The 26,803-nt window shown below is 40.7% G+C and overlaps 1 protein-coding gene across 1 annotated transcript in view; it reads left to right on the forward strand.

Annotated features, from left to right (window-relative positions):
- Positions 1–19,912: 19,912 nt before the first annotated feature.
- Positions 19,913–26,803, forward strand: part of LOC109878897 (NXPE family member 3) — a 36,726-nt gene continuing 29,835 nt past the window's right edge. Inside the window, exon 1 of the mRNA XM_020471101.2 lies at positions 19,913–20,003. The gene's annotated coding sequence lies outside the window, so the exon portion shown is untranslated. The remainder of the gene's footprint in view (positions 20,004–26,803) is intronic.

Genomic DNA, 26,803 nt, shown 5'->3' on the forward strand with positions numbered 1-26,803 from the left:
ATATCAAGAAGCTGATTAAACAGCACGACCATTACAAATCAAATCAAACTATATTTGTCACGTGTCAAATACAACACGTAACACTTACCTTGAAATGATTACTTACAAGCCCTTAATCAACAAAGCAGTTCAAGAAAGAGGTATGAAAATATTTACCAAATAAACTAAAGTAAAAAATTAAAAGTAACACAATTAAGTAACAATAACGAGGCTATATGCAGGGGGTAGGGGTACCGATTCAATGTGCAGGGATGCAGGTTAGTCGAGGTCATTTGTACAAGTAGGTAGGGGTAAAGTGAATATGCATAGATAATAAACAGCGAGTAGCAGCAGTATAAAAAAGGGGGGGGGGGGGGGGCAGGGTCAACGTAAATAGTCCAGGTGGCCATTTTATTAATTGTTCAACAGTATCATGGCTTGGGGGTAGAAGCTGTTAAGGAGCCTTTTGGTCCTAGTCTTGGCGCTCCGGGTGCATGGACACAGCTTGTGCTGGGGACAATAAAAGGCCACTCTAATGTGCAGTTTTTTCACACAACAGAATGCCATTTGCAATTGTAGTTATTATGGATCCCCAATAGCTGCTGCTGCTACTGGGATCCGACAAAATTAAAGCAGTTCTAAACAATTTAAAATATTACATGACATTGCATTTCATAACAATTTTCACAACAGATTGTGTTCCCTCATGCCACTACTCTACTATCACATATCTACAATACAAAAACCCATGTGTGCATGTTTATAGTGCTTATGTTGTCATGTGTGTGTATGCATGTGTCTGTGCCCACGTTTGTGTTACTTCCCAGTCCCAGCTGTTCCATAAGGTGTATTTATACCTGCTTTTTAAATCTGATTCTACTGCTTGCGTCAGTCACCTGATGTGGAATAGAGTTCCATGTAGTCATGGCTCTATGTAGTACTGTGCGCCTCCCATAGTCTGTTCTGGACTTGGGGACTGTAAAGAGACCTCTGGTGGCATGTCTTGTGGGGTATGCATGGGTGTCTGAGCTGTGTGCTGGTATTTTAAACAGACAGCTCAGTACGTTCAGTACTTACAGTGAAATGCTTTACTTACAGGCTCTAACCAATAGTGCAAAAAAGGTGATAGGTGAACAATAGGTAAGTTAAGAAATAAAACAACAGTAAAAAGACAGGCTATCTTGCCAATGAAAAAGTAATTAAAGTAGTTGGCAATATCAGTGGGTTTTGTGATAAATGAGCCATCTGATTCAATGAATGAAGGAGCCGAGTTGGCTTTTTTCCTCAATTTAATTTAAGGTGCTCCAAAGCTTTTTACTATCATTCGTTATAGAATTTCTTTGTTTCATAGTATAGTTTAATTTTTATTTAGCTTAGCCACATGATTTCCAAATTTGCAGTACGTTTGCCAATCAGTTGGGCTGCCAGATTTATTTGCCATACCTTTTGCCTCATCCCTCTCAACTATAAAATGTTTAAATTCCTCACCAATCCAAGGGGATTCAACAGTTTTTACAATAATTTTCTTAATGGGTGCGTGCTTATTAGTAACTGGAATAAGCAATTTCATAAATGTGTCAAGTGCAGCGTCTGGTTGCTCCTCATTACACACCACAGACCAGCAAATATTCTTTACATTATCAACATATGAATCACTACAAAATGTATTGTATGTCCTCTTATACACTATATTAGGCCCAGCCTTTGGAACTTTGGTTTTATATGGCTACTATATTGTGATCACTACATCCTATGGATCTGGATACTGCTTTAAAGCACATTTCTGCAGCATTAGTAAAGATGTGACACATGTGCAACCAGGGGGGAAAAAATCCTACATCACCTTCACTCCACACACAGAGATGCATACAAAGCTCACCCCCGCCCACCATTTGGCAAATCTGACCACAATTCTATCCTCCTAATTTCTGCTTACAAGCGAAAACTAAACCAGGAGGTACCAGTGACTCGCTCAGTACGGAAGTGGTCAGATGACGCGGATGCTACACTACAGGACTCTTTTGCTAGCACAGACTGGAATATCTTCCAATGCCATTAAGGAATACATCACCTCAGTCATCAGCTTCATTAATAAGTGCATCGATGACGTCATCCCAACAGTGACTGTACGTACATATCCCAACCAGAAGCCATGAATTACAGCAAACATCCACATCAAGCTAAAGCTGCTGCTTTAAAGGAGTGGAAGACTAAGCTGGACGCTTATAAGAAATCCCACTATGCCCTCAGACAAACCATCAAACAAGCAAATCGTCAATACAGGATTAAGATTGAATCCTACTACAAGGCCTCCCGGGTGGCGCAGTGGTTAAGGGCACTGTCCCTCAGAGTCCCTGGGTTCGTGCCCAGGCTCTGTCGTAACCGGCCGCGACTGGGAGGTCTGTGGGGCGACGCACAATTGGCCTAGCGTCGTCTGGGTTAGGGAGGGCTTGGTCGGTAGGGATGTCCTTGTCTCATCGTGCACCAGCGACTCCTGTGGCGGGCTTCCGGGTTGGATGCGCGCTGTGTTAAGAAGCAGTATGGCTGGTTGGGTTGTGTATCGGAGGACGCATGACTTTCAACCTTTGTCTCTCCCGAGCCCGTATAGGAGTTGTAGTGATGAGACAAGATAGTAGCTACTAACAATTGGATACCACGAAATTGGGGAGAAAAAGGGGTAAAAATCCACAACAAAAAAAAAAAACACTCATCGGATGTGGCAGAGCTTAAACTATTACGGACTACAAAGGGAAACGCAGCCGCGAGCTCCCTGTGACGCGAGCCTACCAGCTAAATGCCTTTTATGCTCGCTTTGAGGAAAGCAACACTGAAGCATGCACGAGAACACCAGCTGTTCTGGATGACTGTGTGATAACGCTCTCGGTAGCCGATGTGAACAAAACATTTAAACAGGTCAACATTCGTTGGCCGCTGGCCCAGACGGATTACCAGGATGTACTCAAAGAATGCGTGGACCAACTGGCAAGTGTCTTCACTGACATTTTCAATGTCTCACTGGCCGAGTCTGAAATACCTTCATGTTTCAAGCAGACCACCATAGTCTCTGTGCCCAAGGAAGGTAACCTGCTTAAATTATTACCGCCCCTTGGCACTCACGTCGGTAGCCATGAAGTGCTTTGAAAGGCTGGTCATGGCTCACATCAACAGCATCCTCCCGGGCACCCTAGACCCACTTAATTCGCATACTGCCCCAACAGATCCACAGATGACGCAACTGCCCACTGCCCTTTCTCACCTGGACAAAAGGAACACCTATGTGAGAATGCTGAGCATTCAACACCATAGTGCCCACGAAGTTCATCACTAAGCTAAGGACTCTGGGACTAAACTCTGGACTACAGGAAGAGGCGGGCCAAACAGGCCCTCATTAACATCGACTTGGCTGTAGTGTAGCGGATTGAGAGTTAAGTTCCTTGTTGTCCACATCACCAACGAACTATCATGGTCCAAACATACCAAGACAGTCAAGAGGGAACGACAAAACCTTTTCCCCCTCAGGAGAATGAAAAGATTTGGCATGGGTCCCCAGATCCTCAAAACGTTCTACAGCTGCACCATCGATAGCATCCTGACCGGTTGCATCACCGCCTGGTATGGCAACTGCTCGGCATCAGACTTTAAGGCACTACAGAGGTAGTGCGAATGGCCCAGTACATCACTGGGGCCAAGCTTCCTGCCATCCAGGACCCAGATATTAGGCTGTCAGAGGAAAGCCGATAAAATTGTCAGAGACTCCTGCCACCCAAGTTATAGACTTTTCTCTGCTACCGCACGGCAATTGGTACCGGAGCTCCAAGTCTAGGACCAAAAGGCTCCTCAACAGTTTCTACCCACAAGCCATTAGACTGCTGAACAATTCATAAAAATTGCCCCAGGACAATTTACATTGACCCCCCCCCCCCCTCTTGTATACTGCTGCTACTTGCTGTTTGTTTGTTACCTATGGATAGTCACTTCGCCCCCACCTACATGTACAGATTACCTCAACTAGCCTGTACCCCTGCACACTGACTCGGTACCGGTGCCCCCTGTATATAGCCTCATTATTGTTATTCTTATTGTGTTACTTTTTATTTTAGCATACTTGGTAAATATTTTCTTCTTCTTGAACTGCACTGTTGGTTAAGGGCTTGTAAGTAAGCATTTCACTGTAAAGTATACACTTATTGTATTCGGTGCATGTGGCAAATAAAGTTTGATTTGATCTTGTTGAGCATGTGACCTTGGTTCAAACGCAGGTCAGTCACACTGAGCCTTTAAAAGTTGAGTCTGCAATATGGGTGTATATCCACTGCATGCTTAGGTGTGTAATTGACATGACCAAGGAGCTTTGAAATGTAAAACTATGAAAAATGTATGTTACACTGTGTGATTTTACAGTACACAAACAAGAGTGTGCAATATATAAGGCTAGTCCGTGGGCATTCTGAAGTTTGTTTCAGTCCAGTAGGTCACATGACCAAGGAGCTATTGACATTTGTAAGTTTGAGAAATCATGTCAAAACAAGTGAGATGAAAATGGACATACTAAAGGCTGTGCAATGTGTAGGCCCTCTGACTGTACATTCTGAACCTTTTTAGAGTCCAGTAGGTCACATGATCAAGGAGCTATTGAATTAGTACGTTTGAAAAATGTATGTAAAAACGTGTGATATGAACAAACCAAAGGGTGTGCAATATAGAAGGGTAGTCAGTGGACATTCTGAACCTTGTTTGAGTCAAGTAGGTCACATGACCAAGTAGCTTTTGAAATTATAATGTAAAAAAAGTTTGTACTTTGTTTACGCTCCCTAACTTATTCAACTAGGAATACAAAATGCTGCTCACATTTCCACATGTTTATTAGCTTTGGAAAGCAAATTAATGTCCAAAAGGTGAAAATCAGACCTGTGCAATATTGTGCGCAATGTTTCAAACATCATGACACTTATTTGGAGTCTGTGGCTCAAGTGGTTTGAAAGCTATTAAGGTTTGAAAGCGCGAATATCCATTGAATATCCAGCTTGAAACTGTCTTTACCTCAGTTGTTCAAATGTAGACTAAATACTTTTTGTTCTCCTTAAAATGATCACGACTATTACATCGTAGACTACATCTTTGAAAACAGAAGTAAAAAACAACAACTTTTAAGTGGATTTCTGTTTTCTCACTGGAAAATAGTTTTTTGGCCTTCGTAAGAGCTTTTAAACCTTCTTTTAATTTCCAAATACGTTGGCACAGGGGACTCGTGATGTGGCTGCGTTATTGATGTCAATAAATCAGGCCTTTTGATTTGAACAGAGTGTTTTAGTTTTGTAGGCGAGGCTGCCTATTTAATTATTTCATTCATGCTTCAAGCCTTAGCAGACATTCTGATTTCATTCTCAATGATCAGTGTTTTAGTTTTGTAGGCGAGGCTGCCTATTTAATTATTTCATTCATGCTTCAAGCCTTAGCAGACATTCTGATTTCATTCTCAATGATCAGTGTTTTAGTTTTGTAGGCGAGGCTGCCTATTTAATTATGTCATTCATGCTTCAAGCCTTAGCAGACATTCTGATTTCATTCTCAATGATCAGTGTTTTAGTTTTGTAGGCGAGGCTGCCTACTTAATTATTTAATTCATGCTTCAAGCCTTAGCAGACATTCTGATTTCATTCTCAATGATCAGTGTTTTAGTTTATTATGTTGCTGTCCAGCAGTTCTGAATTTGTTATGCACCCGACATTCCACATGTGTCTGTGCAATAACCTTTATATTTGAACAATTGAAAAGTTCTGGTGTGTGTAATAAGCTATTTGATTTAATTTATATGTTACAGCCCATTGGTTTCACTTTTAAATATGATAGTAGATAGTCTTCCTATAACCAGCCTGAGTAGGCCTATAACGCCATTCCTATTCTATTCAGAGTTTAGAGAAACAAAATCCATACATGGAGCAGGGTTCAGTTCATGAGATGAATAAAACATCTAATTCCATTATTTTATTGGAATTTCAGTTAATCTTCTGCATCCTATATGGTGCACTAGTTTTGGCCAGAACCACATAGGTAGTGGATTAGGAGTCAGCAAGCATAGCAGGATCACTCAAACTTCCTCCTTACAGAGGAAAAAACAGCTGTTGCATCTGCTACATGTGTAATGTGGTTCAGTGTAGGAAGTTTCTATGAAAACTCCCCTGATGGCATTTAATGTAACACAGGTCATTATGGTCTGAGGGTCTGAATCATGGTGGTCTGAGTCCTCCTCATTCAAATGAGGAGGACTTCAACTGGGGTGTGCAATTTAAGGGGATACAATTTGTCCTTGTGTCTCAGTGTGCTGTTACCTGGTCTATATTACATTGAGCAATGAGACATAGCTGGATGGCTGAGGTGTACAAAGACCAGTGTCTCATCAGAGGTGGAGTACAGTAGTGTCTAGTCTTCTTGGCTGGTCATCCAGTGGTTTGTTGTGTCCATGTTTACTTGATTAAGGTGTAAAACGTGTGTGTAATTACTGTACTCTACTGTACACAGTAATCTATAGTACAATAATTTTATTTCAATGAAAGGAAACTGTAGCTGCATGAAATTAGCAACGAGTGCAGTTATTGTGCAGTTAGGGCTACGTGCAATTACAAGGGGGAAGGAAAACCATTTAATGTAACTAGACTGTAAATGTTCAACTCAAAGAGCTGTAAAGCATGGCCTAGGTAACAACGAGGTTTAAAGAGATAAAGAAGATTTCTGCTTTACTGTGAGTATGAACAGAGTGAGAGAGATGGCTACTGCAGTTTGCATTGCTGTTGGAATACCTTGTTCTGTTCCAGTTTTAGAGAGTGCTTCTAGTACACTCACAGTATGATGCTATACAATAGGCTGAGGTGACAAGGAAGTTCTGGTGACAAGGTGACGAGGATGTTCCCCATTTAGCATAAGCCACATTGCAGTGACCTTTGTATCGGTTCAGGTAATGGCCCTGTAATGTTATTGTGATACAGATATTTATGGTTTACTGTACATGGAGGACAGGAATTCGGGTAACTGGATAATGATCTGCATGGCAGATAAACACACACCTTTTCCTAACATCGTCATTCATTAATGTGATTCGCCATTCAGGATTGGGCCTTGCTGTGGACCATGATCCGGAATGAAGTTAGGCCACAAGGATGAGGACCAAAACTACAGCTTTTATTGAATCCAATGCTTCTCACCCACTCCCTTGGCTGAGAAGCGACCCCCACAATAATCCAATAAACAAGCTCTAGTTTAGTTGTAACTTTATTCAGTCTTTATCTGGACAGCCACACCCTCAATTAGCCAATTACTCCCATTTGTTAGACAATGTTACGTTTTTGGTAACATTTCCCTTTATTATAAATACACTGAACAAAAATAGAATGTATAAATATAACATGCAACACACAGATTTTACTGAGTTTCAGTTCATATAAGAAAATCAGTGAATTGAAACAAATAAATTAGGCTGTAATCTATAGATTTAACATGATTGGGAATAAAGATATGCATCTGTTGGTCACAGAAACCTTTAAAAAGAAAAGTAGGGGTGTGGATCAGAAAACCAGTCAGTATCTGGTGTGACCACCATTTGCCTCATGCAGTGTGATGTAGCGTCTGCTTCCAACTCACACTCTCAAACACATAGATCCCCTGAACGCAGCTCACGTTCCAGATCCTAATCACCTGAATTCTGATCACCTGTTCACACACCTGTATGTCATTATCACACCCTACTTAGTTCAGTTCTTTGCACCCTGTCATTGTGAGCTATTGTTTGTTTTGTGACACACTTTCAGTCAAAGTGCTGGGTTTCCCGTAATGGAATCCTCCCGTGTTAGATAGTTTTTGCCTGCCTCACTAACGATGCCTTTTTGCCTATTCCCTGCCTGTATTTTAGCAGATTGGATTTCCTGTTATCAACCTATTGCCTGCCTGATCTTACGAACAACGTTACTAGCCTTTTCCCTGCCTATACTGTTGCCTTTCTGGACCCTCTGTGTATGACCTTCTGCCTGCCCCTGGACCCAGCTACCTGGCTCCTCATTTTGGTCCTTTACAAATTTACACCATGCTCTTGAAACCAACTCTGTCTCCCATTGTGCTCATTACACGTGACACATCTCTTCTGTATAGAGTGGATCAGGCTGTTTATTGTGGCCTGTGGAATGTTTTCCCACTCCTCTTCAATGGCTGTATGAAATTGTTGGGCATTGGCGGGAACTGGGACATGCTGTCATACACGTCGATCCAGAGCATCCCAAACATGCTCAATGGGTGACATGTCAGGTGAGTATGCAGGTCCTGGAAGATTTGGGACATTTTCAGCTTCCAGGAATTGTGTACAGATCCTTGCAACATGGGGCTGTGCATTATTCATGCTGAAACATGAGTTGATGGCGGTGGATGAATGACACGACAATGGGCCTCTGGACCTTGTCACGGTATCTCTATGCATTCAAATTACGATCGATAAAATGCAATTGTGTTTGTTGTCTGTATCTTATGCCTGCCCATACCATAACCCCCACTGCCACCATGGGGCACTCTGTTCACAACGTTGACATAGCAAACCGCTCTCCCACATGACGCCATACACACTGTCTGCCATCTGCCCGGAACCGTTGAAACCAGTACTCATCTGTGAAGAGCACACTTCCCTGTTGGCCATCGATGGTGAGCATTTGCCCACTGAAGCCAGTTACAATGCCAAACTGCAGTCTTGTCACGGTACCCTGGTGAGGACAATGAACACACAGATGAGACAGTTTGGTCCTGGGCTGGCATGGTTGTACATGGTCTGCGGTTGTGAGGCCTCTTGGACATACTGCCAAATTCTCCAAAATTCTCTAAAGCGGCTTATGGTAGAGAAATTAATATTAGATGCTCTGGCAACAACTCTGGTGGATGTTACTGCAGTCAGCATGCCAATTGCACTCTCCCTCAACTTGAGACATGTATGGCCAGGAGTACGAGTAGAGGACATCATAAGGCTGCTTCCGACTGCTCTACAACAGATGCTGGGAGCTAACACTGTTGTAGTCCATGTGGGGTCAAATGACATCAGGAGGGCTAGCTCGGAACATCTGATAATTGATTTTTAAAGAACGAATTTTAGTATTAAAAGACTCCAAAAAACGTCCAATAATTTCTGGTCCGGTACCATCGTGTGATAGCTTCAGCAGGCTTCTAGCATTACACATCTGGCTAAAAGATTACTGTAGCTCTGCTGGAGTCACTTTTATAGATAATGTTGACACCTTCTGGAAACAGAAAATTCTCTACAGGAGTCCATCCAAATCAGCTCCTGGACTCTGTCCTTGCATTTCAAGGCGTTGAAACAATGACTTATCAATGACACAAAACCAGCTCACTTAATCCCTACCATTATAACAATGAGTCGTCATAATGTTGCATCAAATGTACATTATCCTTGGGGTGTTGGCTGACACAATGTAAGTAACTTAATGTATGTCCCCCTAATTACCCTGAATACCTTTGTTAATTATATAGCTATTGGATGCAGTAATCATGAGCCTATGAACCAGAGTTACACTGTTAGCACTGAGGCTGTGTGCCCTAGTAGGAAGGCCACTTTGTGCAGCTCATCCTGCACTATCAAGTCTACTTCTGATAAGCTTCCCAGTAAAGCATTTAAAACAATCACGCAACCCAGAAAAAAATGCCATATTAACATATGCAGCCTGAGAAACAAGATCCATGAAGTCAATAACTTGCTTGGTACAGATGACATTCCTATTCTGACTATGTCTGAAACTCACTTAGATAATACCTTTGATACAGTGGTAGCAATACACAATATACGTGTTACTATGGCCTATTTATTGCCTTACCTCCTCACGCCATTTGCACACACTGTATATAAACTTTATTTTTTTTCTATTGTGTTATTGACTGTATGCTTGTTTATTCCATGTGTTGTTGTTTGTGTTACACTGCTTTGCTTTATCTTGGCAGTTGTAAATGAGAACTTGTACTCAACTAGCCTACCTGGTTAACTAAAATAAAATAAAAATGTAGGTACATACAATTGTCATATCGGTTGAAAGCTTAAATTCTTGTTCATCTAACTGCACTGTCCGATTACAGTAGGTTATTACAGTGAAAACATGCCATGTGATTGTTTGAGGACGGCTCCCCACATCAAAATATTTTTCCACCGGCACAAGTTTCATAAATTCACAAATAGTGATTAAATATTCACTTACTTTTTGAAAATCATCCTCTGATTTGCCATCCAAAAGGTCCCAGCTATAACAGTGTTGTTTTGTTAGATAAAATCGTTCTTCATATCCCAAAAAGTCAGTTTAGTTGGCTCCATCGATTTGAGTAATCTACTTGTTCAACATGCAGAGAAAAGAATCCGAATATCTACCCTTAAACTTTGTTTCAACAAGTCAAAATACATTTCTATTCACTCCTCCGATACCCTAAAATGTAATCAAACTATAATATTTGTTACGGAAAGGATTATGTCAAGAGGAAACAATTTTTTTAGCAGGTGCGTCCTGTCTTCATCGTGCATGCAAACAACATTTCCAAGACTGTGTCCCTGTACTAAAACTGATATTTCTTATTTGTTTAAGTTACGAGCCTGAAACCTTGAATATAGGTTGTGGATGCCATAGGAATTGCATCATGGGAGCTAGAATTGAGTATGCCCTTATACTTGCCATTGTAAGAGCATGGTCTCTCAAAACATAAATTCTGGTTGGTTATTCTTTTGGATTGTCTCCTACCTATCTATTGTGTTATATTCTCCTACATTATTTTAACATTTCCACAAACGTCAAAGTGTTTTATTTCCAATGGTACCAATTATATGCATATCCTGGCTTCAGGGCCTGAGCAACAGTCAGTTTACTTTGGGCACGTCATTCAGGTGGAAATTGAGAAAAAGGGGGCCTAGAACTAAGATGTTTTTAAAGGAAAAAGTTTCTTCCTGTTCGCGGTAAGTTCTTTTTGGTCGTAACAGACGGTAGCAGCAACATTATGTACACAGTAAGTTAAAAAAACAAGTTACATAAAACACACAAAAAATTGCACAATTGGTTGGGAGAATGTAAAACATCAGCCATGTTCTTCGGCGTAATCTTTGTGAAGCCTGCTATGCTAAATGAATGCAGATTTTCTAGTTCTGCTCTATTTATGCACACTTGCAAACACTCATAGGGCAAATAGTTACCAGGTTCTTTGTGTTAACGTCAGGGGGACTGACAGAAACTGGTCCAAATATATCTGTATCTTCTTCCTGCTGGCCCTGTCATGGTTCTTCTTCCTGTTCAGCAATATCAACATTCTGGAGGTAGGGTAAATCCATCTGCACTCAAAATAAGTTACAGGTCAAACATGATTCAGTTCTCACATGGCTTCAATCACAATTTACCTCCTTTACCACCCTCTCACCCTCACATTGGAGCTGGGGCTTAGTCGAAAACTGTAGGTTTTTAGCTGCTACACTGGACAAAGATTTTTTTTACGCCAGCGTGAGCAGAGAACAAGCCACTTTACCAAATGTTCTCGGGTGTGAGCCATGTGTCATTCTTGAAAACACAAAAATAGAGTCATTTTACAATGACCAGCGCTAGCCTCTCACGGAGCCATGCTGCTTACGTCCAGGTATAATTGACATTTATTTGAGCGTAGCACTTTCTATAAAACTTATGCTTCCAGTGTTGCACACCTGTACCTCTACTCTTCTCAGCAGAAGCACAACTGCTAAATGATGTCAACGTTCTACCAGCTCCAGAGCAGCATCCACCCAGCTTTCATCACAGCGGGTCCTTCTCCTCTGCGCCGCAACCAGAGCTACTGGATGAGCAATACCTCCTGGAGTCCATCGCCTGGCCACAGCCTCAGCCCCATTCTGTGAATGTGTCCCTGAACCAGACCAGTGACCCAGCATACAGCCATTTTGTGATCCTGCCAGCAGGAGGCAGAAGAGAGTGGCATATGGGGAACCAGTTGGAGGTTCTGGTCCATATGCATGACTACCAGGGGCGTCCCAAGAGCTATGGTGGAGACTTCTTGCTGGCCCTTCTGCACTCCTCCAAGTTGGGGGCAGGCGTTGCAGTACAGGTGTTGGACCACAGGAATGGGACCTACTCTGCCATTTTCCCGTTACTATGGCAGGGATCTGCACAGGTGGAGGTGACACTGGTCCATCCTAGTGAGGCTGTTCATGTTCTAGGACGGTTACGAGAAGAACGGCCCAATTTGATTTTCTCTGTCTGTTCCGCTCTGGAAAACTGTCCCAAACATCTGTATGTAACCTGTGTCTGCTGACAAACCAGGAGCCATTGTGCAATTACACAGACCCCCACACAGGGGAACCCTGGTACTGCTACAAGCCCAAGCTGCTGAGTTGTGACACACAGATCAACCACGCTAGCAGAGGAAACTATGTGAAACATCTGCTCACCAACAGGAGGACCACCTTTTTTTGTTTATTTCCCTTTATACTAAATTGTTTATTACTAAACTCTCTAAGTTTTTCCCAAGTTTTCACCATTGTGCAGGTAGCTCAGTGGTTAGCGCATTTGGCCAGTAACTAATAGGTTGGTGGATTGAATCCCTGAGCTGACAAGGTAAAAATCTGTTGTTCTGCCCCTGAAGTTAACCCACTGTTCCTAGGCCGTCATTGTAAATAAGAATTTGTTCTTAACTGACTTGTCTAGTTAAATAAAATAAATTGTGAAGACCTAGTTATTTTGTTGTTTTGACAGAGTCATTTCTGAAGATTATTTACAGTATTTAATGTGATTCATTTACATTTGTCCCTCAGGTTTGAGGGGGGGGGGGGTAGATCAGCTTTAATATTGTGTGTTCTAGAACTCTTGTGTTAATATGGTAAAACATCTAGTATAAACTGAACAAAAACATAAATGCAACAATTACCAAGATTTTACTGTTCATATGAGGAAACAAGTCAATTTAAATAAATGCATTAGGCCATAATATATGGATTTCACATGACTGGGAATACAGATAACAGATATGCATATGTTGGTCACAGATACTGTACCTTAAATGCCACTTTTATATGTTTACATACCCTACATTACTCATCTCATATGTATATACTGTACTCGATACCATCTACTGTATTTTGCCTATGCCGTTCTGTACCGTCACTCATTCATATATTTTTCTGTACATATTCTTCATCCCTTTACACTTGTGTGTATAAAGTAGCTGTTGTGAAATTGTTAGGTTAGAGTACTCGTTGGTTATTACTGCATTGTCGGAACTAGAAGCACAAGCATTTCGCTACACTCGCATTAACATCTGCTAACCATGTGTATGTGACAAATAAGATTTGATTTGATTTATTAAAAAGAAAAATGGGCCTCAGGATCTCATCACGTTATTTCTGTGCCTTCAAATTGCCATCAATAAAATGCAGTTGTGTTTGTTAACCATAGCTTATGCCTGCCCATACAATAATCCCACAGCCACCATGGGGCACTCTGTCCACAACGTTGACCTAAGCAAACCGCTCGCCCATGCACTGGGTCTGTGGTTTTGAGCATACAGTTTTAATGTTTTTTTATTCCAATTGAGTGTGTGACTCTACAGGCTTTAACACTAGCTGGTTGCTATGGAGAGGACGTACCCGTCACCCCTCACCTATATCAACCCTCCCCATGGAGTTACATGGCCCAAATGTATGTGGACACCTGCTCGTCAAATATCTCATTCCCAGAGCATGGACATTAATATGGAGTTGGTCCGCCCTTTGCTGCTATACCAGCCTACACTCTTCTGGGAAGGCTGTCCACTAGATGTTGGAACATTCCTTCCCAAGTTGGAAGCACATAATCATCTAGAATGTCATTGTATGCTGTAGTGTTAAGATTTCCCTTCACTGGAACTAAGGGGCCTAGCCCGAACTATGAAACACAGCCTCAGATCATTATTCCTCCTCCAACAAACTCTACAGTTGGGTCCGGTAGCATACTTTTGGCATCTGACAAACCCAGATTTGTCCGTCGGACTGCCAGATGGTGAAGAGTGATTTATCACGCCATAAAATGCGTTTCCACTGCTCCAGAGTCCAATGGCGGCAAGCTTTACACCACTCCAGCCGACAAGTGGCATTGTGCATGGTGATCTTAGGCTTGTGTGTGGCTGCTCGGCCATGGAAACTAATTTCATGAAGCTCCCGGCGAACAGTTCTTGTGCTGACATTGCTTTACTTTCTGTTCAGTGAGAGTGTCAAAGGCGTTTGCTCTCCAAATCGTTAATCTGGCCTAGTTGTCAAAGTTTCAAGCTTTTATTTAGTCACTCTGTTTTTTGTCTTATACACATCATTACAATTCAATGGTTATACAGTTTCTCAATACAACAATAATGCTCAATCAATCCTTAATGCTTTAAGCTATGCCAGATAATATTGCAAGACTTTAAATGTGTTAACACTTCTAACAATATTGACTAAATAGAAAAAATAGTTCAATTACCTTAAATGCTCAGCCCCTTGGTCACTTTCCTGTAATCGGTATTCTCACAGCTATGACGCTAGATTCCGAATTCCAATATCTCTATACACTTCCAACTCTGTGTATGGACGCAATATATTGTAACTGGTACTTTGCTGTTTCCTTGTATTGCCAATCACATCTGTACCTGATGTCTCACTGAGTGACTGCCACTTCGTCTGTATTCAAGAGGCGTTTAGACCTCTGTGTTTCATAGACTCAGTCTCGGGGTCACTAAATTCAACCAAGTATATTCAGATAGTGATCCAATAAGTACTTAGGCAAAATAATCCAGTTCTCAAATATTGTTATAGTCTAACAAAAAGCGTATAGTGCAATAGTACATTTACCTGTGATGATTCTCCATATGAAGTCTGTCTCATATGTCAGTGAGGATCATGTTGTCTTATGATCTCTGTTCTCTTTATATACTTTTTTACAGGGGAAGTTCCCACTGGTGCTGTAGCTCTACGTAACCTTAGGCCTGTGTGTTAAACAGAAGCTTCCTATTATTACCATTTAAGGTCATGCACTACTGACTCTCACATTGCTGCTTCCCGTGAATGCCCTGTGTTGTTGTCCCCATTGCTTGATGGAGTGGGCAGATTATTTTCATCTCTTGTCAAAACTACAGCTCAGCGTTCAACACAATAGTGCCCTCAATGCTCATCACTAAGCTAAGGATCATGGGACTAAACACCTCCCTCTGCAACTGGATCCAATCCAGGTGGTAAGGGTATGCAATCCTCATTCTTGTAAGGTGGATGGATTCAACGGGGCTGTAGTGGAGCAAAATGAGAGCTTCAAGCTTCACATCACCAACAAACTATCATGGTCCAAACACACCAAGACAGTCATGAAGAGGGCACGACAATGCTTATTCCCCCTCAAGAGACATGGGTATAGGTCCTCAGATCCTCAAAATTCTACAGCTGCACCATCGAGAGCATCCTGACTGGTTGCATCACCGCCTGGTATGGCAACTGCTCGGCCTCTAACTGCAAGGCGCTACAGAGGGTAGTGCGTACAGCCCAGTACATCACTGGAGCCAAGCTTCCTGCCACCCGGGACATCTATATCAGGCGATGTCAGATGAAGGCCCTAATAATTGCCAAAGACTCCAGCCACCCTAGTCATAGACTGTTCTCTCTGCTACCGCACTGCAAGCGGTACCGATGCACCAAGTGTGAAACCAAGGGGACCATGAACAGCTTTTACACCCAAGCTGTAAGACTGCTAAATAGTTAGTAAACCAAATAGCTACACAGACTAATTAACAATCTGCATTGACCCTTTTTACACTAACTTTTTTGACTTATACACTGCTGCTACTGTTTACTATCTGTCACTGGATTACTAGTTCTATGTACATACTGTAGCTACCTCAACTACATCGTACCCCTGCACATCCACTCTGTACTTGTACCCCGTGTATATAGCCAAGTTATCGTTGCTCATTTTGTATTTATTATGACTTTTATTACATGTTTTACTTTTCTGCTATTTCTCTATTTCCCTTCTCTCTGCATTGTTGGGAAGGGCGCGTAAGTAATGGTAGCTAGAGAACCTCCGTTCATCAGTGTTCCGTACATTTGACCTTATTTTAGCGGCCAACATTTTTTATACTTCCAGGTCAACTGTAATATTAATACCATTGGAAAGCACAATTGCTCACCGTTCCAGCAAAATCAATGGTGAGACCTTCACGCTGCACGTCTCTCCATGATTGTACCAAGGATAGTAGACTAGCATGTTAGAAAACATAGATAGAGATAGTATCTTTAATGTTATAGAGCAAGAGTTTGTGTTTATGGTTATTGTTGTTCAATAAAAGCCTCAAATGAAAGTGTGAAAGTACTCGGTCAGTATCTTTCTGTTTTATATCATCATGTTTAGTGCAAAATATGCACTAAACTCTCCAAAGAATTGACATAGGAGAGGGATAACACATAAACAAATGGGTGCTCAGTCTGAAACAAATAACATAAGATACAAGACATGCTTTCAGACACACAAACAAAAAAAGAACAATTTCCGTTGAAACCAGGGAATGTGCAGCTGGTTCAGGACCCTGTCACAGTGTACCCTTTGACCTCCCTGCCAGCCCTAGAGACTGCCAAGGACACCAAAGTGGAGAAGATCGTCAGCAAGCAATTTACAATTACCCCCCCCCCCCCCCCCCCCCCCCTCTTGTACACTGAAGCTACTCAATGTTTGTTTGTTACCTATGCAGGTTGGAGTCATTCAAACTCGTTTTTCAACCACTCCACAAATTTCTTGTTAAAAAACTATAGTTTTGGCAAGTCGGTTAGGACATCTACTTTGTGCATGACACAAGTAATTTTTCCAACAATTGTTTACAGACAGATTATTTAACTTAGAATTCACTGTATCACAATTCCAGTGGGTCAGAAGTTTATATACACTAAGTTGAGTGTGGCTTGAAACAGCTTGGAAAATTCCAGAAAATAATGTCATGGCTTTAGAAGCCTCTGATAGGCTAGTGTACCTCATTTGAGTCAATTGGAGGTGTACCTGTGGATGTATTTCAAGGACTACCTTCAAACTCAGTGCCTCTTTGCTTGACATCATGTAAAAATCGAAAGAAATCAGCCAAGACCTCAGAAAGAAATTGTAGACCTCCACAAGTCTGGTTCATCCTTGGGAGAAATTTCCAAACACCCGAAGGTACGACGTTCATCTGTACGAACAATTGCACGCAAGTATAAACACCCTGGGACCACGCAGCCGTCACACCACTCAGGAAGAAGACGCGTTCTGTCTCCTAGAGATGAACGTATTTTGGTGCGAAAGGTGCAATCCTAGAACAACAGCAAAGGACATTGTGAAGATGCTGGAGGAAACAGGTACAAAAGTATCTATATCCACAGTAAAACAAGTCCTTTATTGACAACTTGAAAGGCCACTCAGCAAGGAAGAAGCCACTGCTCCATAACCGCCATTAAAAAAGCTAGACTACGGTTTGCAACTGCACATGGGGACAAAGATTGTACTTTTTGGAGAAATGTCCTCTGGTCTGATGAAACAAAAATAGAACTGTTTGGCCTCCATGACCATCATTTTGTTTGGAGGAAAAAGGGGGAGGTTTGCAACCGAAGAACACCAGCCCAACCATGAAGCACGGAGGTGGCAGCATCATGTTTTGGGGGTGCTTTGCTGCAGGAGGGACTGGTGCACTTCACAAAATAAATGGCTTCATGAGGGAGGAAAATTATGTGGATATATTGAAGCAACATCTCAAGACATCAGTCAGGAAGTTAAAGCTTGGTCGCAAATGGGTCTTCCAAATGGACAATGACCCCAAGCATACTTCCAAAGTTGTGGGAAAATGGCTTAAGGACAACAAAGTCAAGGTATTGGAGTGGCCATCACAAAGGGGGAGGTTTGCAACCAAAGAACACCATCCCAACCATGAAGCACGGAGGTGGCAGCATCATGCTGTGGGGGTGATTTGCTGCAGGAGGGCCTGGTGCACACAAAGTCAAGGTGTTGGAGTGGCCATCATATGTAAACTTCCGACTTCAACTGTACATGTACAGATTACCTCAACTAGCCTGTACCCCTGCACACTGACTTGGTACCGGTGCCCCTGTATAGAGCCTCTTTATTCTTATTTTGTTACTTTTTATTATTACTTTTTATTTTAGCATACTTGGGAAATATTTTCTTCTTTTGAACTGCGCTGTTGGTTAAGGGCTTGTAAGTAAGCATTTCACGGTAAAATCTACACTTGTTGCATTCAGCGCATGTGGCAAATAAAGTTTGATTTGATCTGAGAATCTCACAACCGAGCATTTTCATCTCCTCCTCTCTCTCCTTTGTTCCATTCTCGAGGGCGCAGAGAGGGAGGTGGTCAACAGTTTAATAAAATACACTATGTTTAGTTGTGAAACCATGTTGGTATCAATGTTCCCGAACAGATTTCACTTGGTTTCCCAAATGAAGCCCTGGGTAGCTGCAGGAACAGGGATGGAGAGCCCATGGCATACAGAGTACTGGGTAGCTGCAGGAACAGGGTTGGAGAGCCCACGGCATACAGTGTTTGGGTGGAATATCACCTGTCGTGCAGTAAGTGGCTGCATGCTCCTCAAACAGTGGTTGATGCCTGGAGTGAAATAGGCCAAGTGCTTTCTTATAAGCCCAGACATTTTTATATATGCAATCCTGTGTGAAAGAAGAGTTTTGATGGTTGTCACTAAAAAGAGGAGGATCCCAGCTGCTACTATATTTATTTCTCAGCTGCTATTAAACACAGGATCCACTATAAAACCGCAGTAGCCTATCCGGGGGAAAGTGGCCTCCATTCCCTATTCAAGTGCCTTGTTTCCACTGCCCCTGTTCCTGATAATGAGCCAGGAAGTCTAAACAAATTTGACATATTAGTAAAGACAATATTAAATTGAGAATAGTGTTACAATGGTAATTTTAAGGTTTGTGCTTTTCTTGTAACTAATTTCTTTGTTCAATTCATGTGCTGTTCTATAAACCAATTTCTGTGTTCATGCAAGTGGTTGACTGAACAAATCCTCCTCTTATCAGTAACTAGAAATTGGCAGTACACCCAGAACTTGTTTTGAGAACAAACTAAAGATATCTCAGTTTCAAAATCTCAGCTTAGAGATAGACTTCGAGTGTCCTTGTGTAAGAATTTCCACGACAGCGTGATAATATGATCACTTGATGATAGAACAGCCTGAGGCAAGGAAGAGAGCACAAGCTTTTTTTGAGACATTCTAAAATCAATATCCTATAGTCGCATCATGTAGCCCATACATGTTTTGATTTCTAAGACATTCTAAGGTTTGTATAATTCACAACTAAAGTAGCCAAATAACACAAAATCGAGCATATAGGACATATTTCAAATGATAACTTTTACACTCAACATAACCACTTCATATGTGCACTTGCCCCAGAAAGTCTGTTATAAAAATCTGTTATATTTTATTTAGCTAAGTTCAATTATATTGTTACTATAAAATCATATAATATAAAATAATGGCATGGAACTTATAAGCATATCTTGTCTACTAATTGAACTAGCCTATAGCCTATGGTATGGATGCATGGACAGAAAACATACAGGAGTAGACTGACTCATAATTCTGTTCTTCTGAAATACATTTTCTTCATATAATAATGTTTCTTAAGACCTGCCTAAAATAAATAATGGATGTATTGTGATGGTGTATATTTTTATTAGACTCTTAAATGTAGATGTTCCTTAGGTGCACATCAGCGGCTTGTATGCATGGAGGCCTGGAGATGCTGAACGTGTTTGTTAATTAACAGTCAATTACCGTAAGACCAGCAGACATTTGCATGACAATAACTGCCGGACAAAATGTCAATACTGACACAGCCCTGAATGCGCTCTCTATCTACCTCTATGGGTGTAAAGGACATATGAATGCTCTTCTGACAGACAGCCTCGAATAACAGTGGACAGGACATCAACATCGTAAATAATTTATTCTAAAGAGGGACAATACATAAACGGTAAGCAACTACAGCACAACTAACTAACTTAATCAATTATAACTGGAACCACATTAGCATATTTAATATGTTGGTACAGGCTGCATTGTATTGATATTTTCACAGTAAATGTGGAATCAAGGATTATAGAAAAGAAATGACATGCAAAGAGCCAATCTTTCCTTTTTGCTTGGTCTGTTCCTTACCGGGTTATTGATTAAGTGCCATTTCTCATTGATTGCTGTGGCCTACACCCTGCTGGCATTATAATCAACCTAATGAACTTTGTGCCAAAAATAATGGTCTTCTGGTCTTTCTGTTTCCTCCCCCCGTGTTTTGAGGGTATTTTAATACATCTCTTTTACCATTTAGAAATGAAAACACTTTATGTATCTTGTCCCCCCATTTATAGTAATTTGACACTTATAGTATAGTCCAAAGTTACATCAAGCTTTTGACTGTACAAACTTGTTGGATGCATTTGCAGTTTGTTTTGATTGTGTTTTGGATTATATTTTGCCCAATAGTAACTGAATTGTGTCATTTGAGTCACTTTTATTGTAAGAATAGAGCATAAACAATGTAATTGTAAACCAACACTTTTTAGTCTCTGATTATGGTTAACATTTTCATTTTGTCCAATGTGAGTAATTCTGTTGTTGAAGTACATTAGATCAATAAAGCAGGCTGATCACTAGAAATAGACTTTGGACATTTGAAACGGCCCTGAGAACCTTCGGCGCTCACAAATTGTTTAACTCTTGCCGAGCACTCATGCAACTAATGATGCTCAGAGGCAAAGCGCGCTGACCAGACTAAAGCATGCTGCTCTGACCACTGCGCTACGACAGTTCATAATGCTCTTGCAAGCCATGAGAATACTTGATGATACTTGATGGAAACAGTGCATTGTTTTTAATGATTTTGTTTTAAGCTTATCCCAAACCATATCCTGAATACCTAAGCTTAACCCTTTGAGTTGTTTCTGTTTTAACAGTGTAACCATGTGGAATTAATGCTTCCATAATACGTGGAATATGTGAAACTAGGAGATCTTGTTGCAATACAACTCCAGGACTCCAGCATGTGTCAAACCTTCGTACGCTGAAAAGTCTTGTTAGTGCATAGGTCAAATTAGCGTTTCAATTTCCTGTCTATTTCAGCTTCAGACAAAAGCTAATATTTCACAAAATGCATTTTGTTGTTTTAATAATAACTTAAACATAACAAATATATTGAAACAAAATGGAAGCAAATAGAATTTTACAACAAAATAAAAGGTTTCTGGGGCACAAGAGGATTTGTGACAGCTGTGAAGAAATGTAGATCTGCAGGCTACAGTAGCAATGGCAGCTATAAAAAAGAAACCTAGATAAACATTTAATTGTAACATCAACTATTTAGTTATTGGTCAGTGTTGTTGTTTCCTTGTACACACACACATACACATACACTCAAAAACCGTGGCAGGAACATGGGGGGGATATAAAGAACGTATAAAACAGCTGTGGCGTACTTATACCACATGTGGGCAGAGACATCCTCAAAGCACAAAACAGACACACACACAACATGTGAATACATGGATTCCACCACCATTGCACACACTCACATAGACTTTTTTTTCGTCAAGGGGTGAAGTTAGACGGCAGTGTGTTGGGATGGTTGAGTTTCTGTTATGTTATTTTGGTATTATGGTGTAATATCAAAGTAGCAGTCATATAACTTCATGTAAAGCCACAGAAAACCAGTAGCAGCCTGGCACTTTATGGTAGGAAAATTATTTCCAATCAATCAAATTCATCATGGTATATTATTGAGGGGGTCAAATTGACCTGTCTCTAATATTGGGGTGGGGGGGGCCTTGTCCCACCTGTAAGTTATGCACCTGCACACACACACACACACACACACACACACACACACACACACACACACACACACACACACACACTCGCCTATGTAATAGGTACATGTGAACGTAAGGGCAGTTCCTTCTGTCAGTCTGATTACGAGGGTCTCTAATTCCCCTCAAATAGCCCTTAAAGAGCCATAGTGTTCCCCCAGTACATGACACACACAATATTGGGCATCTTTAGTTAGACATATCCTTGATTTTGTGCAAGTTTTGTGGTGTCATCATGAACACATTTTGTTAAAATGGGTTACCTATCTCCCTTCTGGACATAATGCATTCCTATGGGTTTCAAATAAAATAAAATTGTATTGGTCATAAACACGTGTTTAGCAGATATTGTGGGTTTAGCAAAATGCTTGTGGTTCTAGCTCCGACATTGCAGTAATATCTAACCATTTTACAACATATACCCAATACACACAAATCTAAGTAAAGAAATGTAATTAAGAATACAGTGCCTTGCGAAAGTATTCGGCCCCCTTGAACTTTGCGACCTTTTGCCACATTTCAGGATTCAAACATAAAGATATAAAACTGTATTTTTTGTGAAGAATCAACAACAAGTGGGACACAATCATGAAGTGGAACGACATTTATTGGATATTTCAAACTTTTTTAACAAATCAAAAACTGAAAAATTGGGCGTGCAAAATTATTCAGCCCCTTTACTTTCAGTGCAGCAAACTCTCTCCAGAAGTTCAGTGAGGATCTCTGAATGATCCAATGTTGACCTAAATGACTAATGATGATAAATACAATCCACCTGTGTGTAATCAAGTCTCCGTATAAATGCACCTGCATTGTGATAGTCTCAGAGGTCCGTTAAAAGCGCAGAGAGCATCATGAAGAACAAGGAACACACCAGGCAGGTCCGAGATACTGTTGTGAAGAAGTTTAAAGCCGGATTTGGATACAAAAAGATTTCCCAAGCTTTAAACATCCCAAGGAGCACTGTGCAAGCGATAATATTGAAATGGAAGGAGTATCAGACCACTGCAAATCTACCAAGACCTGGCCGTCCCTCTAAACTTTCAGCTCATACAAGGAGAAGACTGATCAGAGATGCAGCCAAGAGGCCCATGATCACTCTGGATGAACTGCAGAGATCTACAGCTGAGGTGGGAGACTCTGTCCATAGTACAACAATCAGTCGTATATTGCACAAATCTGGCCTTTATGGAAGAGTGGCAAGAAGAAAGCCATTTCTTAAAGATATCCATAAAAAGTGTTGTTTAAAGTTTGCCACAAGCCACCTGGGAGACACACCAAACATGTGGAAGAAGGTGCTCTGGTCAGATGAAACCAAAATTGAACTTTTTGGCAACAATGCAAAACGTTATGTTTGGCGTAAAAGCAACACAGCTCATCACCCTGAACACACCATCCCCACTGTCAAACATGGTGGTGGCAGCATCATGGTTTGGGCCTGCTTTTCTTCAGCAGGGACAGGGAAGATGGTTCAAATTGATGGGAAGATGGATGGAGCCAAATACAGGACCATTCTGGAAGAAAACCTGATGTAATCTGCAAAAGACCTGAGACTGGGACGGAGATTTGTCTTCCAACAAGACAATGATCCAAAACATAAAGCAAAATCTACAATGGAATGGTTCAAAAATACACATATCCAGGTGTTAGAATGGCCAAGTCAAAGTCCAGACCTGAATCCAATCGAGAATCTGTGGAAAGAACTGAAAACTGCTGTTCACAAATGCTCTCCATTCAACCTCACTGAGCTCGAGCTGTTTTGCAAGGAGGAATGGGAAAAAATGTCAGTCTCTCGATGTGCAAAACTGATAGAGACATACCCCAAGCGACTTACAGCTGTAATCGCAGCAAAAGGTGGCGCTACAAAATATTAACTTAAGGGGGCTGAATAATTTTGCACGCCCAATTTTTCAGTTTTTGATTTGTTAAAAAAGTTTGAAATATCCAATAAATGTCGTTCCACTTCATGATTGTGTCCCACTTGTTGTTGATTCTTTACAAAAAAATACAGTTTTATATCTTTATGTTTGAAGCCTGAAATGTGGTAAAAGGTCGCAAAGTTCAAGGGGGCAGAATACTTTCGCAAGGCACTGTATATAAATATATGGACAAGCAATGTCAGAGCAGCATAGAAGAAGAGAGTAGAATAGTATAGAATACAGTATATATACATATAAGATGAGTAATGCAAGATATGTAAACATTATTTAAGTGGCCAGTGATTCCATGTCTATGAATATAGGCAGTGCTAAGTGCTAGTGATGGCTATTTAACAGTCTGATGGCCTTGAGTTAAAAGCTGTTTTTCCGTCTCTCGGTCCCAACTTTGATGCACCTGTACTGAACTCACATTCTGAATGATAGTGAGGTGAACAGGCAGTGGTTGTTGTATTATGTTTTTGGCCTTCCTGTGACATCGGGTGCTGTAGGTGTCTTGGAGGGCAGGTAGTTTGCCCACGGTAATGCGTTGGGCAGACCGCACCACCCTCTGGAGAGCCCTATTGTTGCGGCGGTGCAGTTGCCGTACCAAGCGATGATACAGCCCGATAGGATGCTCTCAATTGTGCATCTGTAATAGTTTGTGAGGGTTTTAGGTGCCAAGCCAATTTTTTTCAGCCTCCTGAGGTTGAAGAGACACTGTCTGTGTGGGTGGACCATTTCAATTTGTCAGTGATGTGTAACCCAAGGAACTTGAAGCTTTCCACCTTCTCCACTGTGGTCCCGTCGATGTAGATAGGGGGGTGCTCCCTATTCTGTTTCCTGAAGTCCACAATCATAATTTACTTGGAGTGATGTGGACAGGGTAGGTTTCTTGACACATTTCTTAAGTGGCATTTTATAATATCATATTGTAATTGTAATTTATTAGATTCATTATTTTCTTGCATTTAAGTATATACTGTTATTACTAAGTACTGACCTTCCTACCTTTGTCTTGTTTAACTGTCAGTATCAAATGTCTGCCAGTGTTGAATGTTATGGTTAAAGTTTGCTGCCAGACTTCGCCGAGGACACACTGATAATTGTTCACCTTTTTGTTCATTAATATCTTAGGGCCTTCTCAGAAAAGAGCCTATTCAACATTTTCTCTGCTTCTGTGTTGGAGGTATCTCCCTGTTGCAACTTATAATTAAACAGAAAATATTTTGATTGAAGTTATCCCTGACTGCTCTCCTTTTTGTTCAGCTGGAAACTCCAGTTACATATATTATATATCATTGTAATCAGTAGACTTCAGGGAACATAACTTTTTTACAGTGTAAAAGTTAACTTTGTATTTAATACATCACTTTCAAAGTAAGGAAATACCAATTTGTACAGCAATGTAAAATACATGTGTATCATTGTTGCAATCATCAAGGTAAAAACAAAGACAATATGGATTCAGTTGTTATTTAAATGTGTTCCTCAAACCAATACAAACATTTTAAGCTATTTAGAGGTTGTGTAGACCCAACACAGGGGAAGCCATTACACAAAATGTAAAAGAGTGCATTTTCAGCATACTGACCAAGGCTTAGCTAAAATGGCACTCTATCAGGTTTTGTTCAGCGCCTATTTTCACACTTCTATACCAAATCAAAAAAAAATTCTAGCTTATCTACTGGACTAAGAGAAGAAGCGTTTCAAAAAAAAGTATTATTATTTTAAATGACGTAAAATACATCATGGAGGACCTTGTGTCCTTGAGACATATTTTTTCCTTGTAAGGGGAGGGATCCCTGTACTGAATTTCTGGACTCTAGCTCAAACAGGGGGCATGATGTTTCAAAGTTTGCATCTTCAATCCCTTGTTATAGCGCCACCATGTGGCCAATTCACATGGCATTGCATGAAAGAGTATGGCCCATGAGCCTTTACCATCATGCCAAGTTGCACCCACCTAGGCCTTACGTGATCCTTTCAACTCATCCTGTGGTATATAATCAAATTCTTAGCTATTTTATAACGTCTCAAATTCATCACTTTACTTAAGCCGGTGTCTGTGAACACTCTATAAGGGCATATGACATGGTTACGACACCCATCATTCCATTCAATGTAATAATGTGGCACAAAGGTTGGTAAATTACATAACACCTTGTTATAACATCTGGTATGCAGACCAGCATGTAACAACATATGAAATAAGTTGTCATGCAGCCTGTGTAATAGCAGCAGTGGTGGAAAAAGTACCCAATTATCATACTTGAGTAAAGGTAAAGATACCTTAATAGAAAATGACTCAAGTAAAAGTAAAAAATCTCCCAGTAAAAATTCTACTTGAGTAAAAGTCAAAGTATTTTGTTTAAAATTATGTATCTTATGTATCATTAAGCCAACCAGATGGCACCATTTTCTTGTTTGTTTTTTACATTTACAGATAGCCAGGGGCAACCTCCAACATTCAGACATTATTTACAAATTAAGCCTGTGTGTTTAATGAGTCCACCAAATCAGAGGCAGTAGGGATGACCAGAGATGTTCTGTTGATAAGTGTGTGAATTGGACCATTTTCCTGTCCTGCTAAGCATTCAAAATGTAAAGAGGACTTTTGGGTGTCAAGGTAAATGTATGGAGTAAAAAGTAGAACATTTTCTTAAATAATGTAGTGAAGTAAAAGCAAAAGTAGTCAAAAATATATATAAATAATAAAGTACAGATACCCACAAAAGTAGTACTTAGTAGTACTTTTACTACTAAGTAGTAAAATATTTTTACTTAAGTACTTTACACCACTGAATAGCAGTTGTTATTAACAGGTGGCATTAGAGCGTATGACAAAAGGATGAACAGTATTCTATAACACTCATTATAACTAGGTTTATAAAATTGTATGCCGTTAGCCACAACTATTTAATTAAGCAATAAGGCACTCGAGGTGAAAGCAGAGGTACAGTACAACAGTACAACACTGCCTCACATGCCTTATTGCT

Source organism: Oncorhynchus kisutch, linkage group LG13 (assembly GCF_002021735.2).
Source record: "Oncorhynchus kisutch isolate 150728-3 linkage group LG13, Okis_V2, whole genome shotgun sequence".
Taxonomy (NCBI): domain Eukaryota; kingdom Metazoa; phylum Chordata; class Actinopteri; order Salmoniformes; family Salmonidae; genus Oncorhynchus; species Oncorhynchus kisutch.